General features: G+C 49.2%; 33 non-coding genes across 33 annotated transcripts; all 33 read left to right on the forward strand.

The window, feature by feature from the left end:
• The first annotated feature begins 305 nt into the window (after nucleotides 1-305).
• On the forward strand, nucleotides 306-424 carry LOC134123267 (5S ribosomal RNA). The gene has a single exon (XR_009954753.1). It is a non-coding gene; the product is annotated as a 5S ribosomal RNA (ribosomal RNA).
• A 395-nt stretch (nucleotides 425-819) lies between these two features.
• LOC134123268 (5S ribosomal RNA) lies at nucleotides 820-938 on the forward strand. Its single transcript, XR_009954754.1, has one exon. It is a non-coding gene; the product is annotated as a 5S ribosomal RNA (ribosomal RNA).
• A 339-nt stretch (nucleotides 939-1,277) lies between these two features.
• LOC134123269 (5S ribosomal RNA) lies at nucleotides 1,278-1,396 on the forward strand. Its single transcript, XR_009954755.1, has one exon. It is a non-coding gene; the product is annotated as a 5S ribosomal RNA (ribosomal RNA).
• A 339-nt stretch (nucleotides 1,397-1,735) lies between these two features.
• On the forward strand, nucleotides 1,736-1,854 carry LOC134123270 (5S ribosomal RNA). The gene has a single exon (XR_009954756.1). It is a non-coding gene; the product is annotated as a 5S ribosomal RNA (ribosomal RNA).
• A 339-nt stretch (nucleotides 1,855-2,193) lies between these two features.
• LOC134123055 (5S ribosomal RNA) lies at nucleotides 2,194-2,312 on the forward strand. Its single transcript, XR_009954564.1, has one exon. It is a non-coding gene; the product is annotated as a 5S ribosomal RNA (ribosomal RNA).
• A 395-nt stretch (nucleotides 2,313-2,707) lies between these two features.
• LOC134123271 (5S ribosomal RNA) lies at nucleotides 2,708-2,826 on the forward strand. The gene has a single exon (XR_009954757.1). It is a non-coding gene; the product is annotated as a 5S ribosomal RNA (ribosomal RNA).
• A 339-nt stretch (nucleotides 2,827-3,165) lies between these two features.
• LOC134123272 (5S ribosomal RNA) lies at nucleotides 3,166-3,284 on the forward strand. The gene has a single exon (XR_009954758.1). It is a non-coding gene; the product is annotated as a 5S ribosomal RNA (ribosomal RNA).
• Nucleotides 3,285-3,623: 339 nt separating this feature from the next.
• Nucleotides 3,624-3,742, forward strand: LOC134123273 (5S ribosomal RNA). The gene has a single exon (XR_009954759.1). It is a non-coding gene; the product is annotated as a 5S ribosomal RNA (ribosomal RNA).
• A 395-nt stretch (nucleotides 3,743-4,137) lies between these two features.
• On the forward strand, nucleotides 4,138-4,256 carry LOC134123274 (5S ribosomal RNA). The gene has a single exon (XR_009954760.1). It is a non-coding gene; the product is annotated as a 5S ribosomal RNA (ribosomal RNA).
• A 339-nt stretch (nucleotides 4,257-4,595) lies between these two features.
• On the forward strand, nucleotides 4,596-4,714 carry LOC134123275 (5S ribosomal RNA). The gene has a single exon (XR_009954761.1). It is a non-coding gene; the product is annotated as a 5S ribosomal RNA (ribosomal RNA).
• A 395-nt stretch (nucleotides 4,715-5,109) lies between these two features.
• Nucleotides 5,110-5,228, forward strand: LOC134123277 (5S ribosomal RNA). Its single transcript, XR_009954763.1, has one exon. It is a non-coding gene; the product is annotated as a 5S ribosomal RNA (ribosomal RNA).
• A 339-nt stretch (nucleotides 5,229-5,567) lies between these two features.
• On the forward strand, nucleotides 5,568-5,686 carry LOC134123278 (5S ribosomal RNA). The gene has a single exon (XR_009954764.1). It is a non-coding gene; the product is annotated as a 5S ribosomal RNA (ribosomal RNA).
• A 339-nt stretch (nucleotides 5,687-6,025) lies between these two features.
• On the forward strand, nucleotides 6,026-6,144 carry LOC134123279 (5S ribosomal RNA). The gene has a single exon (XR_009954765.1). It is a non-coding gene; the product is annotated as a 5S ribosomal RNA (ribosomal RNA).
• Nucleotides 6,145-6,539: 395 nt separating this feature from the next.
• On the forward strand, nucleotides 6,540-6,658 carry LOC134123280 (5S ribosomal RNA). Its single transcript, XR_009954766.1, has one exon. It is a non-coding gene; the product is annotated as a 5S ribosomal RNA (ribosomal RNA).
• Nucleotides 6,659-6,997: 339 nt separating this feature from the next.
• LOC134123281 (5S ribosomal RNA) lies at nucleotides 6,998-7,116 on the forward strand. Its single transcript, XR_009954767.1, has one exon. It is a non-coding gene; the product is annotated as a 5S ribosomal RNA (ribosomal RNA).
• Nucleotides 7,117-7,511: 395 nt separating this feature from the next.
• LOC134123282 (5S ribosomal RNA) lies at nucleotides 7,512-7,630 on the forward strand. The gene has a single exon (XR_009954768.1). It is a non-coding gene; the product is annotated as a 5S ribosomal RNA (ribosomal RNA).
• Nucleotides 7,631-7,969: 339 nt separating this feature from the next.
• On the forward strand, nucleotides 7,970-8,088 carry LOC134123283 (5S ribosomal RNA). Its single transcript, XR_009954769.1, has one exon. It is a non-coding gene; the product is annotated as a 5S ribosomal RNA (ribosomal RNA).
• Nucleotides 8,089-8,483: 395 nt separating this feature from the next.
• On the forward strand, nucleotides 8,484-8,602 carry LOC134123105 (5S ribosomal RNA). Its single transcript, XR_009954614.1, has one exon. It is a non-coding gene; the product is annotated as a 5S ribosomal RNA (ribosomal RNA).
• Nucleotides 8,603-13,793: 5,191 nt separating this feature from the next.
• Nucleotides 13,794-13,912, forward strand: LOC134123124 (5S ribosomal RNA). The gene has a single exon (XR_009954633.1). It is a non-coding gene; the product is annotated as a 5S ribosomal RNA (ribosomal RNA).
• Nucleotides 13,913-14,307: 395 nt separating this feature from the next.
• Nucleotides 14,308-14,426, forward strand: LOC134123284 (5S ribosomal RNA). Its single transcript, XR_009954770.1, has one exon. It is a non-coding gene; the product is annotated as a 5S ribosomal RNA (ribosomal RNA).
• A 339-nt stretch (nucleotides 14,427-14,765) lies between these two features.
• On the forward strand, nucleotides 14,766-14,884 carry LOC134123285 (5S ribosomal RNA). Its single transcript, XR_009954771.1, has one exon. It is a non-coding gene; the product is annotated as a 5S ribosomal RNA (ribosomal RNA).
• Nucleotides 14,885-15,279: 395 nt separating this feature from the next.
• LOC134123286 (5S ribosomal RNA) lies at nucleotides 15,280-15,398 on the forward strand. Its single transcript, XR_009954772.1, has one exon. It is a non-coding gene; the product is annotated as a 5S ribosomal RNA (ribosomal RNA).
• A 339-nt stretch (nucleotides 15,399-15,737) lies between these two features.
• Nucleotides 15,738-15,856, forward strand: LOC134123288 (5S ribosomal RNA). The gene has a single exon (XR_009954774.1). It is a non-coding gene; the product is annotated as a 5S ribosomal RNA (ribosomal RNA).
• Nucleotides 15,857-16,251: 395 nt separating this feature from the next.
• Nucleotides 16,252-16,370, forward strand: LOC134123289 (5S ribosomal RNA). Its single transcript, XR_009954775.1, has one exon. It is a non-coding gene; the product is annotated as a 5S ribosomal RNA (ribosomal RNA).
• A 339-nt stretch (nucleotides 16,371-16,709) lies between these two features.
• Nucleotides 16,710-16,828, forward strand: LOC134123290 (5S ribosomal RNA). The gene has a single exon (XR_009954776.1). It is a non-coding gene; the product is annotated as a 5S ribosomal RNA (ribosomal RNA).
• Nucleotides 16,829-17,223: 395 nt separating this feature from the next.
• On the forward strand, nucleotides 17,224-17,342 carry LOC134123291 (5S ribosomal RNA). The gene has a single exon (XR_009954777.1). It is a non-coding gene; the product is annotated as a 5S ribosomal RNA (ribosomal RNA).
• Nucleotides 17,343-17,681: 339 nt separating this feature from the next.
• LOC134123292 (5S ribosomal RNA) lies at nucleotides 17,682-17,800 on the forward strand. Its single transcript, XR_009954778.1, has one exon. It is a non-coding gene; the product is annotated as a 5S ribosomal RNA (ribosomal RNA).
• Nucleotides 17,801-18,139: 339 nt separating this feature from the next.
• On the forward strand, nucleotides 18,140-18,258 carry LOC134123293 (5S ribosomal RNA). Its single transcript, XR_009954779.1, has one exon. It is a non-coding gene; the product is annotated as a 5S ribosomal RNA (ribosomal RNA).
• Nucleotides 18,259-18,653: 395 nt separating this feature from the next.
• On the forward strand, nucleotides 18,654-18,772 carry LOC134123294 (5S ribosomal RNA). Its single transcript, XR_009954780.1, has one exon. It is a non-coding gene; the product is annotated as a 5S ribosomal RNA (ribosomal RNA).
• A 339-nt stretch (nucleotides 18,773-19,111) lies between these two features.
• LOC134123295 (5S ribosomal RNA) lies at nucleotides 19,112-19,230 on the forward strand. The gene has a single exon (XR_009954781.1). It is a non-coding gene; the product is annotated as a 5S ribosomal RNA (ribosomal RNA).
• Nucleotides 19,231-19,625: 395 nt separating this feature from the next.
• Nucleotides 19,626-19,744, forward strand: LOC134123296 (5S ribosomal RNA). The gene has a single exon (XR_009954782.1). It is a non-coding gene; the product is annotated as a 5S ribosomal RNA (ribosomal RNA).
• A 339-nt stretch (nucleotides 19,745-20,083) lies between these two features.
• LOC134123297 (5S ribosomal RNA) lies at nucleotides 20,084-20,202 on the forward strand. Its single transcript, XR_009954783.1, has one exon. It is a non-coding gene; the product is annotated as a 5S ribosomal RNA (ribosomal RNA).
• A 395-nt stretch (nucleotides 20,203-20,597) lies between these two features.
• LOC134123299 (5S ribosomal RNA) lies at nucleotides 20,598-20,716 on the forward strand. The gene has a single exon (XR_009954785.1). It is a non-coding gene; the product is annotated as a 5S ribosomal RNA (ribosomal RNA).
• Nucleotides 20,717-20,777: the final 61 nt, after the last annotated feature.

Genomic DNA, 20,777 nt, shown 5'->3' on the forward strand with positions numbered 1-20,777 from the left:
GTAGATTGTACACCTACACAATTGTAAAAAAAATGTCACATTGTAGAAGAGATGCAATAGGAAGAAGATGAAAGGTGGCTTACGTCCATACCATCGTCAGGCCATTTGAGGTGGCGGGGACTGCAATGGCCATTCACCGATTGGCTGGGACCCCTGGGCGGGTCTTCTCTAGTCCATCCAATTTTCGGCATGGGATGTCACAGCCTTCTTTGCATACCCTTATTTAACCCACACAAAGATGCCAACGGCAGGCGTGTCATAATTCATTGACGCATTATAAAGGATTAGGAAAAAGATAAAAAGCAGCTTACGGCCATACCTCTCTGGTTCCGCCCGATCTCGTCTGATCTCGGAAGCTAAGCAGAGCAGGGCCTGGTTAGTACCTGGATGGAAGACCGCCTGGGAATCCCAGGTGCCGTAAGCTTTTTCACTTCTCTCTCCGAAAGCCGCCGAGCGCCGCAGATTGTACACCTACAAATTACAAAAAGAATATCACATTGTTGAAGAGATGCATGTTTAGTGTTGTTTTAACGTTGGATATGAAAGGAAATTAGACAATAATATCCAAAATGATTCCGTTTCATGATTGCTAAATTAGTGTTGATCAACATTTACGATTGGCATACTATTGTTTGTAATTTAGCCGTTGAAATACAGGTGCTAACCCAACATGTTAGAATTGCCAGTGAAGAAAAGTAAAGTTACCTTCAGGCTTTAGGAACCTCTCTTGCCAATGCTAAGAACTGCTTCAATTTTAGAAAAAGAAACTTCTGATTATCTTTGACACGTTTTAAAGGATTAGGAAAAAGATGAAAAGCAGCTTACGGCCATACCTCTCTGGTTCCGCCCGATCTCGTCTGATCTCGGAAGCTAAGCAGAGCAGGGCCTGGTTAGTACCTGGATGGAAGACCGCCTGGGAATCCCAGGTGCCGTAAGCTTTTTCACTTCTCTCTCTGAAAGCCGCCCAGCGCCGTAGATTGTACACCTACACAATTGTAAAAAAAATGTCACATTGTAGAAGAGATGCAATAGGAAGAAGATGAAAGGTGGCTTACGTCCATACCATCGTCAGGCCATTTGAGGTGGCGGGGACTGCAATGGCCATTCACCGATTGGCTGGGACCCCTGGGCGGGTCTTCTCTAGTCCATCCAATTTTCGGCATGGGATGTCACAGCCTTCTTTGCATACCCTTATTTAACCCACACAAAGATGCCAACGGCAGGCGTGTCATAATTCATTGACGCATTATAAAGGATTAGGAAAAAGATAAAAAGCAGCTTACGGCCATACCTCTCTGGTTCCGCCCGATCTCGTCTGATCTCGGAAGCTAAGCAGAGCAGGGCCTGGTTAGTACCTGGATGGAAGACCGCCTGGGAATCCCAGGTGCCGTAAGCTTTTTCACTTCTCTCTCTGAAAGCCGCCCAGCGCCGTAGATTGTACACCTACACAATTGTAAAAAAAATGTCACATTGTAGAAGAGATGCAATAGGAAGAAGATGAAAGGTGGCTTACGTCCATACCATCGTCAGGCCATTTGAGGTGGCGGGGACTGCAATGGCCATTCACCGATTGGCTGGGACCCCTGGGCGGGTCTTCTCTAGTCCATCCAATTTTCGGCATGGGATGTCACAGCCTTCTTTGCATACCCTTATTTAACCCACACAAAGATGCCAACGGCAGGCGTGTCATAATTCATTGACGCATTATAAAGGATTAGGAAAAAGATAAAAAGCAGCTTACGGCCATACCTCTCTGGTTCCGCCCGATCTCGTCTGATCTCGGAAGCTAAGCAGAGCAGGGCCTGGTTAGTACCTGGATGGAAGACCGCCTGGGAATCCCAGGTGCCGTAAGCTTTTTCACTTCTCTCTCTGAAAGCCGCCCAGCGCCGTAGATTGTACACCTACACAATTGTAAAAAAAATGTCACATTGTAGAAGAGATGCAATAGGAAGAAGATGAAAGGTGGCTTACGTCCATACCATCGTCAGGCCATTTGAGGTGGCGGGGACTGCAATGGCCATTCACCGATTGGCTGGGACCCCTGGGCGGGTCTTCTCTAGTCCATCCAATTTTCGGCATGGGATGTCACAGCCTTCTTTGCATACCCTTATTTAACCCACACAAAGATGCCAACGGCAGGCGTGTCATAATTCATTGACGCATTATAAAGGATTAGGAAAAAGATAAAAAGCAGCTTACGGCCATACCTCTCTGGTTCCGCCCGATCTCGTCTGATCTCGGAAGCTAAGCAGAGCAGGGCCTGGTTAGTACCTGGATGGAAGACCGCCTGGGAATCCCAGGTGCCGAAAGCTCTTTCACTTCTCTCTCCGAAAGCCGCCGAGCGCCGCAGATTGTACACCTACAAATTACAAAAAGAATATCACATTGTTGAAGAGATGCATGTTTAGTGTTGTTTTAACGTTGGATATGAAAGGAAATTAGACAATATTATCCAAAATGATTCCGTTTCATGATTGCTAAATTAGTGTTGATCAACATTTACGATTGGCATACTATTGTTTGTAATTTAGCCGTTGAAATACAGGTGCTAACCCAACATGTTAGAATTGCCAGTGAAGAAAAGTAAAGTTACCTTCAGGCTTTAGGAACCTCTCTTGCCAATGCTAAGAACTGCTTCAATTTTAGAAAAAGAAACTTCTGATTATCTTTGACACGTTTTAAAGGATTAGGAAAAAGATGAAAAGCAGCTTACGGCCATACCTCTCTGGTTCCGCCCGATCTCGTCTGATCTCGGAAGCTAAGCAGAGCAGGGCCTGGTTAGTACCTGGATGGAAGACCGCCTGGGAATCCCAGGTGCCGTAAGCTTTTTCACTTCTCTCTCTGAAAGCCGCCCAGCGCCGTAGATTGTACACCTACACAATTGTAAAAAAAATGTCACATTGTAGAAGAGATGCAATAGGAAGAAGATGAAAGGTGGCTTACGTCCATACCATCGTCAGGCCATTTGAGGTGGCGGGGACTGCAATGGCCATTCACCGATTGGCTGGGACCCCTGGGCGGGTCTTCTCTAGTCCATCCAATTTTCGGCATGGGATGTCACAGCCTTCTTTGCATACCCTTATTTAACCCACACAAAGATGCCAACGGCAGGCGTGTCATAATTCATTGACGCATTATAAAGGATTAGGAAAAAGATAAAAAGCAGCTTACGGCCATACCTCTCTGGTTCCGCCCGATCTCGTCTGATCTCGGAAGCTAAGCAGAGCAGGGCCTGGTTAGTACCTGGATGGAAGACCGCCTGGGAATCCCAGGTGCCGTAAGCTTTTTCACTTCTCTCTCTGAAAGCCGCCCAGCGCCGTAGATTGTACACCTACACAATTGTAAAAAAAATGTCACATTGTAGAAGAGATGCAATAGGAAGAAGATGAAAGGTGGCTTACGTCCATACCATCGTCAGGCCATTTGAGGTGGCGGGGACTGCAATGGCCATTCACCGATTGGCTGGGACCCCTGGGCGGGTCTTCTCTAGTCCATCCAATTTTCGGCATGGGATGTCACAGCCTTCTTTGCATACCCTTATTTAACCCACACAAAGATGCCAACGGCAGGCGTGTCATAATTCATTGACGCATTATAAAGGATTAGGAAAAAGATAAAAAGCAGCTTACGGCCATACCTCTCTGGTTCCGCCCGATCTCGTCTGATCTCGGAAGCTAAGCAGAGCAGGGCCTGGTTAGTACCTGGATGGAAGACCGCCTGGGAATCCCAGGTGCCGTAAGCTTTTTCACTTCTCTCTCCGAAAGCCGCCGAGCGCCGCAGATTGTACACCTACAAATTACAAAAAGAATATCACATTGTTGAAGAGATGCATGTTTAGTGTTGTTTTAACGTTGGATATGAAAGGAAATTAGACAATATTATCCAAAATGATTCCGTTTCATGATTGCTAAATTAGTGTTGATCAACATTTACGATTGGCATACTATTGTTTGTAATTTAGCCGTTGAAATACAGGTGCTAACCCAACATGTTAGAATTGCCAGTGAAGAAAAGTAAAGTTACCTTCAGGCTTTAGGAACCTCTCTTGCCAATGCTAAGAACTGCTTCAATTTTAGAAAAAGAAACTTCTGATTATCTTTGACACGTTTTAAAGGATTAGGAAAAAGATGAAAAGCAGCTTACGGCCATACCTCTCTGGTTCCGCCCGATCTCGTCTGATCTCGGAAGCTAAGCAGAGCAGGGCCTGGTTAGTACCTGGATGGAAGACCGCCTGGGAATCCCAGGTGCCGTAAGCTTTTTCACTTCTCTCTCTGAAAGCCGCCCAGCGCCGTAGATTGTACACCTACACAATTGTAAAAAAAATGTCACATTGTAGAAGAGATGCAATAGGAAGAAGATGAAAGGTGGCTTACGTCCATACCATCGTCAGGCCATTTGAGGTGGCGGGGACTGCAATGGCCATTCACCGATTGGCTGGGACCCCTGGGCGGGTCTTCTCTAGTCCATCCAATTTTCGGCATGGGATGTCACAGCCTTCTTTGCATACCCTTATTTAACCCACACAAAGATGCCAACGGCAGGCGTGTCATAATTCATTGACGCATTATAAAGGATTAGGAAAAAGATAAAAAGCAGCTTACGGCCATACCTCTCTGGTTCCGCCCGATCTCGTCTGATCTCGGAAGCTAAGCAGAGCAGGGCCTGGTTAGTACCTGGATGGAAGACCGCCTGGGAATCCCAGGTGCCGTAAGCTTTTTCACTTCTCTCTCCGAAAGCCGCCGAGCGCCGCAGATTGTACACCTACAAATTACAAAAAGAATATCACATTGTTGAAGAGATGCATGTTTAGTGTTGTTTTAACGTTGGATATGAAAGGAAATTAGACAATATTATCCAAAATGATTCCGTTTCATGATTGCTAAATTAGTGTTGATCAACATTTACGATTGGCATACTATTGTTTGTAATTTAGCCGTTGAAATACAGGTGCTAACCCAACATGTTAGAATTGCCAGTGAAGAAAAGTAAAGTTACCTTCAGGCTTTAGGAACCTCTCTTGCCAATGCTAAGAACTGCTTCAATTTTAGAAAAAGAAACTTCTGATTATCTTTGACACGTTTTAAAGGATTAGGAAAAAGATGAAAAGCAGCTTACGGCCATACCTCTCTGGTTCCGCCCGATCTCGTCTGATCTCGGAAGCTAAGCAGAGCAGGGCCTGGTTAGTACCTGGATGGAAGACCGCCTGGGAATCCCAGGTGCCGTAAGCTTTTTCACTTCTCTCTCTGAAAGCCGCCCAGCGCCGTAGATTGTACACCTACACAATTGTAAAAAAAATGTCACATTGTAGAAGAGATGCAATAGGAAGAAGATGAAAGGTGGCTTACGTCCATACCATCGTCAGGCCATTTGAGGTGGCGGGGACTGCAATGGCCATTCACCGATTGGCTGGGACCCCTGGGCGGGTCTTCTCTAGTCCATCCAATTTTCGGCATGGGATGTCACAGCCTTCTTTGCATACCCTTATTTAACCCACACAAAGATGCCAACGGCAGGCGTGTCATAATTCATTGACGCATTATAAAGGATTAGGAAAAAGATAAAAAGCAGCTTACGGCCATACCTCTCTGGTTCCGCCCGATCTCGTCTGATCTCGGAAGCTAAGCAGAGCAGGGCCTGGTTAGTACCTGGATGGAAGACCGCCTGGGAATCCCAGGTGCCGTAAGCTTTTTCACTTCTCTCTCTGAAAGCCGCCCAGCGCCGTAGATTGTACACCTACACAATTGTAAAAAAAATGTCACATTGTAGAAGAGATGCAATAGGAAGAAGATGAAAGGTGGCTTACGTCCATACCATCGTCAGGCCATTTGAGGTGGCGGGGACTGCAATGGCCATTCACCGATTGGCTGGGACCCCTGGGCGGGTCTTCTCTAGTCCATCCAATTTTCGGCATGGGATGTCACAGCCTTCTTTGCATACCCTTATTTAACCCACACAAAGATGCCAACGGCAGGCGTGTCATAATTCATTGACGCATTATAAAGGATTAGGAAAAAGATAAAAAGCAGCTTACGGCCATACCTCTCTGGTTCCGCCCGATCTCGTCTGATCTCGGAAGCTAAGCAGAGCAGGGCCTGGTTAGTACCTGGATGGAAGACCGCCTGGGAATCCCAGGTGCCGTAAGCTCTTTCACTTCTCTCTCCGAAAGCCGCCGAGCGCCGCAGATTGTACACCTACAAATTACAAAAAGAATATCACATTGTTGAAGAGATGCATGTTTAGTGTTGTTTTAACGTTGGATATGAAAGGAAATTAGACAATATTATCCAAAATGATTCCGTTTCATGATTGCTAAATTAGTGTTGATCAACATTTACGATTGGCATACTATTGTTTGTAATTTAGCCGTTGAAATACAGGTGCTAACCCAACATGTTAGAATTGCCAGTGAAGAAAAGTAAAGTTACCTTCAGGCTTTAGGAACCTCTCTTGCCAATGCTAAGAACTGCTTCAATTTTAGAAAAAGAAACTTCTGATTATCTTTGACACGTTTTAAAGGATTAGGAAAAAGATGAAAAGCAGCTTACGGCCATACCTCTCTGGTTCCGCCCGATCTCGTCTGATCTCGGAAGCTAAGCAGAGCAGGGCCTGGTTAGTACCTGGATGGAAGACCGCCTGGGAATCCCAGGTGCCGTAAGCTTTTTCACTTCTCTCTCTGAAAGCCGCCCAGCGCCGTAGATTGTACACCTACACAATTGTAAAAAAAATGTCACATTGTAGAAGAGATGCAATAGGAAGAAGATGAAAGGTGGCTTACGTCCATACCATCGTCAGGCCATTTGAGGTGGCGGGGACTGCAATGGCCATTCACCGATTGGCTGGGACCCCTGGGCGGGTCTTCTCTAGTCCATCCAATTTTCGGCATGGGATGTCACAGCCTTCTTTGCATACCCTTATTTAACCCACACAAAGATGCCAACGGCAGGCGTGTCATAATTCATTGACGCATTATAAAGGATTAGGAAAAAGATAAAAAGCAGCTTACGGCCATACCTCTCTGGTTCCGCCCGATCTCGTCTGATCTCGGAAGCTAAGCAGAGCAGGGCCTGGTTAGTACCTGGATGGAAGACCGCCTGGGAATCCCAGGTGCCGTAAGCTTTTTCACTTCTCTCTCCGAAAGCCGCCGAGCGCCGCAGATTGTACACCTACAAATTACAAAAAGAATATCACATTGTTGAAGAGATGCATGTTTAGTGTTGTTTTAACGTTGGATATGAAAGGAAATTAGACAATATTATCCAAAATGATTCCGTTTCATGATTGCTAAATTAGTGTTGATCAACATTTACGATTGGCATACTATTGTTTGTAATTTAGCCGTTGAAATACAGGTGCTAACCCAACATGTTAGAATTGCCAGTGAAGAAAAGTAAAGTTACCTTCAGGCTTTAGGAACCTCTCTTGCCAATGCTAAGAACTGCTTCAATTTTAGAAAAAGAAACTTCTGATTATCTTTGACACGTTTTAAAGGATTAGGAAAAAGATGAAAAGCAGCTTACGGCCATACCTCTCTGGTTCCGCCCGATCTCGTCTGATCTCGGAAGCTAAGCAGAGCAGGGCCTGGTTAGTACCTGGATGGAAGACCGCCTGGGAATCCCAGGTGCCGTAAGCTTTTTCACTTCTCTCTCTGAAAGCCGCCCAGCGCCGTAGATTGTACACCTACACAATTGTAAAAAAAATGTCACATTGTAGAAGAGATGCAATAGGAAGAAGATGAAAGGTGGCTTACGTCCATACCATCGTCAGGCCATTTGAGGTGGTGGGGACTGCAATGGCCATTCACCGATTGGCTGGGACCCCTGGGCGGGTCTTCTCTAGTCCATCCAATTTTCGGCATGGGATGTCACAGCCTTCTTTGCATACCCTTATTTAACCCACACAAAGATGCCAACGGCAGGCGTGTCATAATTCATTGACGCATTATAAAGGATTAGGAAAAAGATAAAAAGCAGCTTACGGCCATACCTCTCTGGTTCCGCCCGATCTCGTCTGATCTCGGAAGCTAAGCAGAGCAGGGCCTGGTTAGTACCTGGATGGAAGACCGCCTGGGAATCCCAGGTGCCGTAAGCTCTTTCACTTCTCTCTCCGAAAGCCGCCGAGCGCCGCAGATTGTACACCTACAAATTACAAAAAGAATATCACATTGTTGAAGAGATGCATGTTTAGTGTTGTTTTAACGTTGGATATGAAAGGAAATTAGACAATATTATCCAAAATGATTCCGTTTCATGATTGCTAAATTAGTGTTGATCAACATTTACGATTGGCATACTATTGTTTGTAATTTAGCCGTTGAAATACAGGTGCTAACCCAACATGTTAGAATTGCCAGTGAAGAAAAGTAAAGTTACCTTCAGGCTTTAGGAACCTCTCTTGCCAATGCTAAGAACTGCTTCAATTTTAGAAAAAGAAACTTCTGATTATCTTTGACACGTTTTAAAGGATTAGGAAAAAGATGAAAAGCAGCTTACGGCCATACCTCTCTGGTTCCGCCCGATCTCGTCTGATCTCGGAAGCTAAGCAGAGCAGCGCCTGGTTAGTACCTGGATGGAAGACCGCCTGGGAATCCCAGGTGCCGTAAGCTTTTTCACTTCTCTCTCTGAAAGCCGCCCAGCGCCGTAGATTGTACACCTACACAATTGTAAAAAAAATGTCACATTGTAGAAGAGATGCAATAGGAAGAAGATGAAAGGTGGCTTACGTCCATACCATCGTCAGGCCATTTGAGGTGGCGGGGACTGCAATGGCCATTCACCGATTGGCTGGGACCCCTGGGCGGGTCTTCTCTAGTCCATCCAATTTTCGGCATGGGATGTCACAGCCTTCTTTGCATACCCTTATTTAACCCACACAAAGATGCCAACGGCAGGCGTGTCATAATTCATTGACGCATTATAAAGGATTAGGAAAAAGATAAAAAGCAGCTTACGGCCTGTGGTGGCGGGCGTGGTTTCGGCTCGGCTGCAGAGGGAGAGAGAGGGGGAGTGGCTCGGGGAACAGTGCCAGGTGGAAACACTTGGCAACCAGCTGGGGGGAATTAACGGGTCTCCTCTCGCCCCTATAAACAGTGAGGCGAGCGAGGAGGGAGAGAGGAGACGGACCGACCGACCGAGCGAACGAATTAATTGATGAATTGTGCGAATAAAAAGCATTTTGTGAAACCCACCACCCTGCGGTCCTGTGCCGTGTCTTCAACCCCACGCACCCACACCGTACAGTGGCGCCCAACTAGGTATGGAACCCGGCGATCAGCAGGCGGAGGGGATGGCGCAGCCGGCGATCGCGCTCGGGCGGATGCTGGGAGAGATCGCCGCGATGCAGCGGGAGCAGGCCGAGGTCAACCGGCACTTTCTGGGGGCGCTCCAAGCCCAGTCGGATCGGCAGACCCGGGTGTTGGAGCAGCTGGTGGCCCGGCCAGCCGCGGCAGCACCGGTACCGGGTCCCCCGGCGTACGCGGGGGTGGTGCTGCATAAAATGACGCCGGCGGACGAGGTACAGTCGTACCTGGAAATGTTCGAGGCGATGGCGGAGGCATGCGGGTGGCCGGCGGACGAACGGGCAATCCGCCTGCTGCCACTACTGACCGGAGAGGCGCAGACAGCTGCCCTGGGTCTGCCGCCCGGGGCAAGACAGGACTACGCCGGGGTAAAGAGGGCCATCATGGACCGGCTGGGGCTCTCCCCCGAGGACCACAGGCGGCGTTTCCGGGAGGCGAGGCTGGGTCCGGAGGACCGTCCGTTCGCCTTTGCTCAGCGGCTACGGGACGCGGCCAACAGGTGGCTGCAGCCGGAGGGCGCGGGTGGCGCACCGGCGGTGGTGGAGAAGGTGGTGACGGAGCAGTTTCTGCGGGGGCTCCCGCCGCGGACCTCGTCGTGGGTCCAGTACCACCGTCCGGCGACGTTGGAGGCCGCGGTCACCCTGGCAGAGGATCACCTGGCGGTCCACCCCGGCGGACGGGGCGACGCCGGGCGCCCGCCCGCGCCGCCGCAGCCGGTCCCCACGCCGCGAAGGAGGACCCAGCAGCCGGCGGCAGGGTGGCCCTTGCCGACGCCGCGGTCACCAGCTCGTACCAGGGGGGCCGACCACGCAGCACCGACCGGGGCCGGCACTCTTCCTGACCCACTCGGAGGTTCTCAAACGCCAGGGCAGGAGTGCTGGAAGTGTGGGCAGCCCGGCCATCTGCGGAGGGAGTGCCCGCTGATGGAGGTGGGGCAGGTGATCCGGGTTGCCGGCGCTCCATCACCCTCCCCCGGCCCGGGAGCGACGTACCGCGTTCCGGTAAGAATCCAGGGGGGTACACGCCAGGCGATGGTGGATTCGGGCTGTTCGCAGTCCATGATACACCAGAGCCTGGTTCGGCCAGGGGCATTGGTAGAAGCGTCGCGGGTGAAAATAAGGTGTGTGCACGGGGACATTCACGAGTATCCCATAGTGTCCGTCGAACTTCGGTTCAGGGGAAAAAAATATAGAATAAAGGTCGCGGTTAGCTCCCACCTGACGCACCCCGTAATTTTGGGAACGGATTGGGAGGGATTTAACACGCTAATGGGGCAGGCTGCGGGGGTGCGTTCACGACCGACAGGGACATGCGGTATGTGTGCGGTGCTCAGCGGTGACGCGAGGTCGTCCGACGCCGCCGGGGAAGAGGGGGAACCGGCGGAGCCTCCCGAGGAGACCCCGGCGGTTCCCGAGTTCCGCTCCATGGAAGATTTTCCACTCGAGCAGTCTCGTGACGATACTCTACGCTCAGCCTACGACCAAGTGATAAGAATTGATGGTCATTTGGTGCGCCCTGACGCAGCACAGTCGTACCCGCACTTCTCATTGATTAGGGACAGACTGTATAGAGTGAGTCGTGACACTCGAACAGGGCAGGAAAACACCCAGTTGTTAGTACCGAAAAGCCGCCGGGAAATGGTTTTCCAGGCGGCTCACTATAATCCGATGGCGGGTCACATGGGATACGGGAAAACACTAGACCGGATAATGGCCCGATTTTATTGGCCAGGCATCCGGGCGGACGCGCGCCGCTGGTGTGCGTCCTGCCCGGAGTGTCAATTGGTTAATTCACCAGCCATACCACGTGCCCCGCTGCGGCCGCTACCGTTGGTGGAGGTTCCGTTCGAGCGCATCGGCATGGACCTCATCGGGCCATTTCACCGGAGCGCACGCGGATACCGCTTTGTGTTAGTCCTCATGGATTACGCAACCCGGTATCCGGAGGCAGTGCCATTGCGCAATATCTCTGCAAAGAGCGTCGCGCAGGCTCTGTTTCAGGTCATCTCCCGGGTTGGAATCCCGAAAGAGATTCTAACAGACCAGGGCACCTCGTTCATGTCGCGCACACTGGGAGAACTTTACGGGTTACTGGGCATTAAGTCCGTCCGCACGAGTGTGTACCACCCCCAGACCGACGGGTTGGTAGAGCGGATGAATAGGACGCTGAAGTCCATGATTCGTAAATTTATTAGCGACGATGAACGTAATTGGGACAAATGGCTTGACCCTCTGTTGTTTGCAGTCCGGGAGGTCCCCCAGGCCTCCACGGGATTTTCTCCCTTTGAGCTTCTGTTTGGCAGGTCACCAAGAGGGGTGCTGGACCTTATTAAAGAAAGCTGGGAGGAAGGTCCGAGCCCCGGAAAGAACGAGATCCAGTACGTCCTGGACCTGCGAGCAAAGCTCCACACACTGGGGAGGATGTCACGGGAGAATTTGCTCCAGGCCCAGGAACGACAACAACGGCTGTACAACAGAGGGGCCAAGCTGCGAGAATTCACACCGGGAGAAAAGGTACTTGTATTACTTCCCTCTTCCAACTCAAAACTCCTGGCTAAGTGGCAAGGGCCCTTCGAGGTCACACGCCGGGTGGGGGATGTTGATTATGAGGTGGTGCGGTCTGACAGGGGCGGGGCGACACAAATATACCACCTCAACCTCCTGAAACCCTGGAGGGAGGCGGAGTCTGTTTCTCTGATTTCCACAGTATCGGAAAGAGAGGACCTGGGGCCGGAGGTGCCAAAAGCGGCTAATCCCACCCCGCTCCCGTGTGAGGGTCATCTCTCTGAGGACCAGAGAGCGGACATTGCCCAGTTGCAGAAGCGGTTTGCTGATGTGTTCTCCCCCCGGCCAGGCCGCACCGACCTGATAATGCACCGAATCGAGACACCCCCGGGGGTGACGGTGAGGTCACGACCCTACAGACTACCCGAACACAAAAGAAAAGTGGTTCGGGAGGAATTAGCGGCTATGTTGGAGATGGGGGTAATAGAAGAGTCCAACAGCGCCTGGTGCAGCCCCATCGTTCTGGTGGCCAAGAAGGATGGGACTGTGCGGTTCTGCGTGGACTACCGCAAGGTAAACGACGTGTCACGATTCGACGCCTACCCAATGCCCCGGGTCGACGAACTCCTGGACCGGCTGGGCACTGCACGTTTTTTTACGACCCTGGATTTAACTAAGGGCTACTGGCAGATTCCCCTGTCTTCAGAGTCCAGAGAGAAAACGGCTTTCTCCACTCCGTATGGTTTGTACCAATTCACCATGCTTCCCTTCGGCTTGTTCGGTGCCCCGGCCACGTTCCAGCGCCTCATGGACCGGGTGCTGCGTCCGCATGCCTCATATGCGGCCGCGTACCTGGACGATGTAATCATCCACAGCACCACCTGGGCGGAGCATGTGCGGCGGGTGGACGCGGTGCTGGAGTCGCTGAGGCGGGCCGGGCTCACCGCCAACCCGGGGAAGTGTGCAGTTGGACGGAGGGAGGTACGGTATCTGGGGTACCACTTGGGGGGTGGGCAGGTGCGTCCTCAGGTGGACAAGACGGCAGCTATTGCAGCCTGCCCGCGCCCTAAGACAAAAAAAGAGGTGAGGCGGTTTTTGGGGCTGGCGGGTTACTACAGACGGTTCATCGCCGGCTTTGCGGACCTCGCCAGCCCCTTGACCGACCTGACCCGGAAAGGTGCGTCAGATCCGGTCCAGTGGTCGGAGCAGTGCCAGCGGGCGTTTGAGAAGGTAAAACAGACTCTCTGTGGGGAGCCACTCCTCCACACACCTAACTTTTCTCTCCCGTTTGTTCTGCAGACCGACGCGTCGGACAGAGGGCTGGGGGCCGTTTTGTCCCAGGAGGTGGAGGGGGTCGACCGCCCCGTTGTCTACATCAGCCGGAAGCTATCGGAGAGGGAGGCCAGGTACAGCACGGTGGAAAAGGAGTGCCTGGCCATCCGGTGGGCGGTGGGCTCCCTGCGCTACTACCTCCTGGGACGCTCATTCACCCTCTGTTCGGACCACGCCCCGCTCCAATGGCTCCACCGCATGAAGGATACTAACGCCCGGATCACTCGGTGGTATCTGGCCATGCAGCCTTTTAACTTCAAGGTGGTCCATAGGCCGGGGACGCAGATGGTCGTGGCGGACTTCCTCTCCCGCCCTCTCGAGGGAGGGGGGGGGGAGTAAGCTAGGCCGGACGGCTCCCCGGCCTAAGTCGGGCGGTGGGGGTATGTGGTGGCGGGCGTGGTTTCGGCTCGGCTGCAGAGGGAGAGAGAGGGGGAGTGGCTCGGGGAACAGTGCCAGGTGGAAACACTTGGCAACCAGCTGGGGGGAATTAACGGGTCTCCTCTCGCCCCTATAAACAGTGAGGCGAGCGAGGAGGGAGAGAGGAGACGGACCGACCGACCGAGCGAACGAATTAATTGATGAATTGTGCGAATAAAAAGCATTTTGTGAAACCCACCACCCTGCGGTCCTGTGCCGTGTCTTCAACCCCACGCACCCACACCGTACACGGCCATACCTCTCTGGTTCCGCCCGATCTCGTCTGATCTCGGAAGCTAAGCAGAGCAGGGCCTGGTTAGTACCTGGATGGAAGACCGCCTGGGAATCCCAGGTGCCGTAAGCTTTTTCACTTCTCTCTCCGAAAGCCGCCGAGCGCCGCAGATTGTACACCTACAAATTACAAAAAGAATATCACATTGTTGAAGAGATGCATGTTTAGTGTTGTTTTAACGTTGGATATGAAAGGAAATTAGACAATATTATCCAAAATGATTCCGTTTCATGATTGCTAAATTAGTGTTGATCAACATTTACGATTGGCATACTATTGTTTGTAATTTAGCCGTTGAAATACAGGTGCTAACCCAACATGTTAGAATTGCCAGTGAAGAAAAGTAAAGTTACCTTCAGGCTTTAGGAACCTCTCTTGCCAATGCTAAGAACTGCTTCAATTTTAGAAAAAGAAACTTCTGATTATCTTTGACACGTTTTAAAGGATTAGGAAAAAGATGAAAAGCAGCTTACGGCCATACCTCTCTGGTTCCGCCCGATCTCGTCTGATCTCGGAAGCTAAGCAGAGCAGGGCCTGGTTAGTACCTGGATGGAAGACCGCCTGGGAATCCCAGGTGCCGTAAGCTTTTTCACTTCTCTCTCTGAAAGCCGCCCAGCGCCGTAGATTGTACACCTACACAATTGTAAAAAAAATGTCACATTGTAGAAGAGATGCAATAGGAAGAAGATGAAAGGTGGCTTACGTCCATACCATCGTCAGGCCATTTGAGGTGGCGGGGACTGCAATGGCCATTCACCGATTGGCTGGGACCCCTGGGCGGGTCTTCTCTAGGCCATCCAATTTTCGGCATGGGATGTCACAGCCTTCTTTGCATACCCTTATTTAACCCACACAAAGATGCCAACGGCAGGCGTGTCATAATTCATTGACGCATTATAAAGGATTAGGAAAAAGATAAAAAGCAGCTTACGGCCATACCTCTCTGGTTCCGCCCGATCTCGTCTGATCTCGGAAGCTAAGCAGAGCAGGGCCTGGTTAGTACCTGGATGGAAGACCGCCTGGGAATCCCAGGTGCCGTAAGCTTTTTCACTTCTCTCTCCGAAAGCCGCCGAGCGCCGCAGATTGTACACCTACAAATTACAAAAAGAATATCACATTGTTGAAGAGATGCATGTTTAGTGTTGTTTTAACGTTGGATATGAAAGGAAATTAGACAATAATATCCAAAATGATTCCGTTTCATGATTGCTAAATTAGTGTTGATCAACATTTACGATTGGCATACTATTGTTTGTAATTTAGCCGTTGAAATACAGGTGCTAACCCAACATGTTAGAATTGCCAGTGAAGAAAAGTAAAGTTACCTTCAGGCTTTAGGAACCTCTCTTGCCAATGCTAAGAACTGCTTCAATTTTAGAAAAAGAAACTTCTGATTATCTTTGACACGTTTTAAAGGATTAGGAAAAAGATGAAAAGCAGCTTACGGCCATACCTCTCTGGTTCCGCCCGATCTCGTCTGATCTCGGAAGCTAAGCAGAGCAGGGCCTGGTTAGTACCTGGATGGAAGACCGCCTGGGAATCCCAGGTGCCGTAAGCTTTTTCACTTCTCTCTCTGAAAGCCGCCCAGCGCCGTAGATTGTACACCTACACAATTGTAAAAAAAATGTCACATTGTAGAAGAGATGCAATAGGAAGAAGATGAAAGGTGGCTTACGTCCATACCATCGTCAGGCCATTTGAGGTGGCGGGGACTGCAATGGCCATTCACCGATTGGCTGGGACCCCTGGGCGGGTCTTCTCTAGTCCATCCAATTTTCGGCATGGGATGTCACAGCCTTCTTTGCATACCCTTATTTAACCCACACAAAGATGCCAACGGCAGGCGTGTCATAATTCATTGACGCATTATAAAGGATTAGGAAAAAGATAAAAAGCAGCTTACGGCCATACCTCTCTGGTTCCGCCCGATCTCGTCTGATCTCGGAAGCTAAGCAGAGCAGGGCCTGGTTAGTACCTGGATGGAAGACCGCCTGGGAATCCCAGGTGCCGTAAGCTTTTTCACTTCTCTCTCCGAAAGCCGCCGAGCGCCGCAGATTGTACACCTACAAATTACAAAAAGAATATCACATTGTTGAAGAGATGCATGTTTAGTGTTGTTTTAACGTTGGATATGAAAGGAAATTAGACAATATTATCCAAAATGATTCCGTTTCATGATTGCTAAATTAGTGTTGATCAACATTTACGATTGGCATACTATTGTTTGTAATTTAGCCGTTGAAATACAGGTGCTAACCCAACATGTTAGAATTGCCAGTGAAGAAAAGTAAAGTTACCTTCAGGCTTTAGGAACCTCTCTTGCCAATGCTAAGAACTGCTTCAATTTTAGAAAAAGAAACTTCTGATTATCTTTGACACGTTTTAAAGGATTAGGAAAAAGATGAAAAGCAGCTTACGGCCATACCTCTCTGGTTCCGCCCGATCTCGTCTGATCTCGGAAGCTAAGCAGAGCAGGGCCTGGTTAGTACCTGGATGGAAGACCGCCTGGGAATCCCAGGTGCCGTAAGCTTTTTCACTTCTCTCTCTGAAAGCCGCCCAGCGCCGTAGATTGTACACCTACACAATTGTAAAAAAAATGTCACATTGTAGAAGAGATGCAATAGGAAGAAGATGAAAGGTGGCTTACGTCCATACCATCGTCAGGCCATTTGAGGTGGCGGGGACTGCAATGGCCATTCACCGATTGGCTGGGACCCCTGGGCGGGTCTTCTCTAGTCCATCCAATTTTCGGCATGGGATGTCACAGCCTTCTTTGCATACCCTTATTTAACCCACACAAAGATGCCAACGGCAGGCGTGTCATAATTCATTGACGCATTATAAAGGATTAGGAAAAAGATAAAAAGCAGCTTACGGCCATACCTCTCTGGTTCCGCCCGATCTCGTCTGATCTCGGAAGCTAAGCAGAGCAGGGCCTGGTTAGTACCTGGATGGAAGACCGCCTGGGAATCCCAGGTGCCGTAAGCTTTTTCACTTCTCTCTCCGAAAGCCGCCGAGCGCCGCAGATTGTACACCTACAAATTACAAAAAGAATATCACATTGTTGAAGAGATGCATGTTTAGTGTTGTTTTAACGTTGGATATGAAAGGAAATTAGACAATATTATCCAAAATGATTCCGTTTCATGATTGCTAAATTAGTGTTGATCAACATTTACGATTGGCATACTATTGTTTGTAATTTAGCCGTTGAAATACAGGTGCTAACCCAACATGTTAGAATTGCCAGTGAAGAAAAGTAAAGTTACCTTCAGGCTTTAGGAACCTCTCTTGCCAATGCTAAGAACTGCTTCAATTTTAGAAAAAGAAACTTCTGATTATCTTTGACACGTTTTAAAGGATTAGGAAAAAGATGAAAAGCAGCTTACGGCCATACCTCTCTGGTTCCGCCCGATCTCGTCTGATCTCGGAAGCTAAGCAGAGCAGGGCCTGGTTAGTACCTGGATGGAAGACCGCCTGGGAATCCCAGGTGCCGTAAGCTTTTTCACTTCTCTCTCTGAAAGCCGCCCAGCGCCGTAGATTGTACACCTACACAATTGTAAAAAAAATGTCACATTGTAGAAGAGATGCAATAGGAAGAAGATGAAAGGTGGCTTACGTCCATACCATCGTCAGGCCATTTGAGGTGGCGGGGACTGCAATGGCCATTCACCGATTGGCTGGGACCCCTGGGCGGGTCTTCTCTAGTCCATCCAATTTTCGGCATGGGATGTCACAGCCTTCTTTGCATACCCTTATTTAACCCACACAAAGATGCCAACGGCAGGCGTGTCATAATTCATTGACGCATTATAAAGGATTAGGAAAAAGATAAAAAGCAGCTTACGGCCATACCTCTCTGGTTCCGCCCGATCTCGTCTGATCTCGGAAGCTAAGCAGAGCAGGGCCTGGTTAGTACCTGGATGGAAGACCGCCTGGGAATCCCAGGTGCCGTAAGCTTTTTCACTTCTCTCTCTGAAAGCCGCCCAGCGCCGTAGATTGTACACCTACACAATTGTAAAAAAAATGTCACATTGTAGAAGAGATGCAATAGGAAGAAGATGAAAGGTGGCTTACGTCCATACCATCGTCAGGCCATTTGAGGTGGCGGGGACTGCAATGGCCATTCACCGATTGGCTGGGACCCCTGGGCGGGTCTTCTCTAGGCCATCCAATTTTCGGCATGGGATGTCACAGCCTTCTTTGCATACCCTTATTTAACCCACACAAAGATGCCAACGGCAGGCGTGTCATAATTCATTGACGCATTATAAAGGATTAGGAAAAAGATAAAAAGCAGCTTACGGCCATACCTCTCTGGTTCCGCCCGATCTCGTCTGATCTCGGAAGCTAAGCAGAGCAGGGCCTGGTTAGTACCTGGATGGAAGACCGCCTGGGAATCCCAGGTGCCGTAAGCTTTTTCACTTCTCTCTCCGAAAGCCGCCGAGCGCCGCAGATTGTACACCTACAAATTACAAAAAGAATATCACATTGTTGAAGAGATGCATGTTTAGTGTTGTTTTAACGTTGGATATGAAAGGAAATTAGACAATAATATCCAAAATGATTCCGTTTCATGATTGCTAAATTAGTGTTGATCAACATTTACGATTGGCATACTATTGTTTGTAATTTAGCCGTTGAAATACAGGTGCTAACCCAACATGTTAGAATTGCCAGTGAAGAAAAGTAAAGTTACCTTCAGGCTTTAGGAACCTCTCTTGCCAATGCTAAGAACTGCTTCAATTTTAGAAAAAGAAACTTCTGATTATCTTTGACACGTTTTAAAGGATTAGGAAAAAGATGAAAAGCAGCTTACGGCCATACCTCTCTGGTTCCGCCCGATCTCGTCTGATCTCGGAAGCTAAGCAGAGCAGGGCCTGGTTAGTACCTGGATGGAAGACCGCCTGGGAATCCCAGGTGCCGTAAGCTTTTTCACTTCTCTCTCTGAAAGCCGCCCAGCGCCGTAGATTGTACACCTACACAATTGTAAAAAAAATGTCACATTGTAGAAGAGATGCAATAGGAAGAAGATGAAAGGTGGCTTACGTCCATACCATCGTCAGGCCATTTGAGGTGGCGGGGACTGCAATGGCCATTCACCGATTGGCTGGGACCCCTGGGCGGGTCTTCTCTAGTCCATCCAATTTTCGGCATGGGATGTCACAGCCTTCTTTGCATACCCTTATTTAACCCACACAAAGATGCCAACGGCAGGCGTGTCATAATTCATTGACGCATTATAAAGGATTAGGAAAAAGATAAAAAGCAGCTTACGGCCATACCTCTCTGGTTCCGCCCGATCTCGTCTGATCTCGGAAGCTAAGCAGAGCAGGGCCTGGTTAGTACCTGGATGGAAGACCGCCTGGGAATCCCAGGTGCCGTAAGCTTTTTCACTTCTCTCTCCGAAAGCCGCCGAGCGCCGCAGATTGTACACCTACAAATTACAAAAAGAATATCACATTGTTGAAGAGATGCATGTTTAGTGTTGTTTTAACGTTGGATATGAAAGGAAATTAGACAATATTATCCAAAATGATTCCGTTTCATGATTGCTAAATTAGTGTTGATCAACATTTACGATTGGCATACTATTGTTTGTAATTTAGCCGTTGAAATACAGGTGCTAACCCAACATGTTAGAATTGCCAGTGAAGAAAAGTAAAGTTACCTTCAGGCTTTAGGAACCTCTCTTGCCAATGCTAAGAACTGCTTCAATTTTAGAAAAAGAAACTTCTGATTATCTTTGACACGTTTTAAAGGATTAGGAAAAAGATGAAAAGCAGCTTACGGCCATACCTCTCTGGTTCCGCCCGATCTCGTCTGATCTCGGAAGCTAAGCAGAGCAGGGCCTGGTTAGTACCTGGATGGAAGACCGCCTGGGAATCCCAGGTGCCGTAAGCTTTTTCACTTCTCTCTCTGAAAGCCGCCCAGCGCCGTAGATTGTACACCTACACAATTGTAAAAAAAATGTCACATTGTAGAAGAGATGCAATAGGAAGAAGATGAAAGGTGGCTTACGTCCATACCATCGTCAGGCCATTTGAGGTGGCGGGGACTGCAATGGCCATTCACCGATTGGCTGGGACCCCTGGGCGGGTCTTCTCTAGTCCATCCAATTTTCGGCATGGGATGTCACAGCCTTCTTTGCATACCCTTATTTAACCCACACAAAGATGCCAACGGCAGGCGTGTCATAATTCATTGACGCATTATAAAGGATTAGGAAAAAGATAAAAAGCAGCTTACGGCCATACCTCTCTGGTTCCGCCCGATCTCGTCTGATCTCGGAAGCTAAGCAGAGCAGGGCCTGGTTAGTACCTGGATGGAAGACCGCCTGGGAATCCCAGGTGCCGTAAGCTTTTTCACTTCTCTCTCCGAAAGCCGCCGAGCGCCGCAGATTGTACACCTACAAATTACAAAAAGAATATCACATTGTTGAAGAGATGCATGTTTAGTGTTGTTTTAACGTTGGATATGAAAGGAAATTAGACAATATTATCCAAAATGATTCCGTTTCATGATTGCTAAATTAGTGTTGATCAACATTTACGATTGGCATACTATTGTTTGTAATTTAGCCGTTGAAATACAGGTGCTAACCCAACATGTTAGAATTGCCAGTGAAGAAAAGTAAAGTTACCTTCAGGCTTTAGGAACCTCTCTTGCCAATGCTAAGAACTGCTTCAATTTTAGAAAAAGAAACTTCTGATTATCTTTGACACGTTTTAAAGGATTAGGAAAAAGATGAAAAGCAGCTTACGGCCATACCTCTCTGGTTCCGCCCGATCTCGTCTGATCTCGGAAGCTAAGCAGAGCAGGGCCTGGTTAGTACCTGGATGGAAGACCGCCTGGGAATCCCAGGTGCCGTAAGCTTTTTCACTTCTCTCTCTGAAAGCCGCCCAGCGCCGTAGATTGTACACCTACACAATTGTAA

Source organism: Pungitius pungitius, unplaced genomic scaffold (assembly GCF_949316345.1).
Source record: "Pungitius pungitius unplaced genomic scaffold, fPunPun2.1 scaffold_31, whole genome shotgun sequence".
Taxonomy (NCBI): domain Eukaryota; kingdom Metazoa; phylum Chordata; class Actinopteri; order Perciformes; family Gasterosteidae; genus Pungitius; species Pungitius pungitius.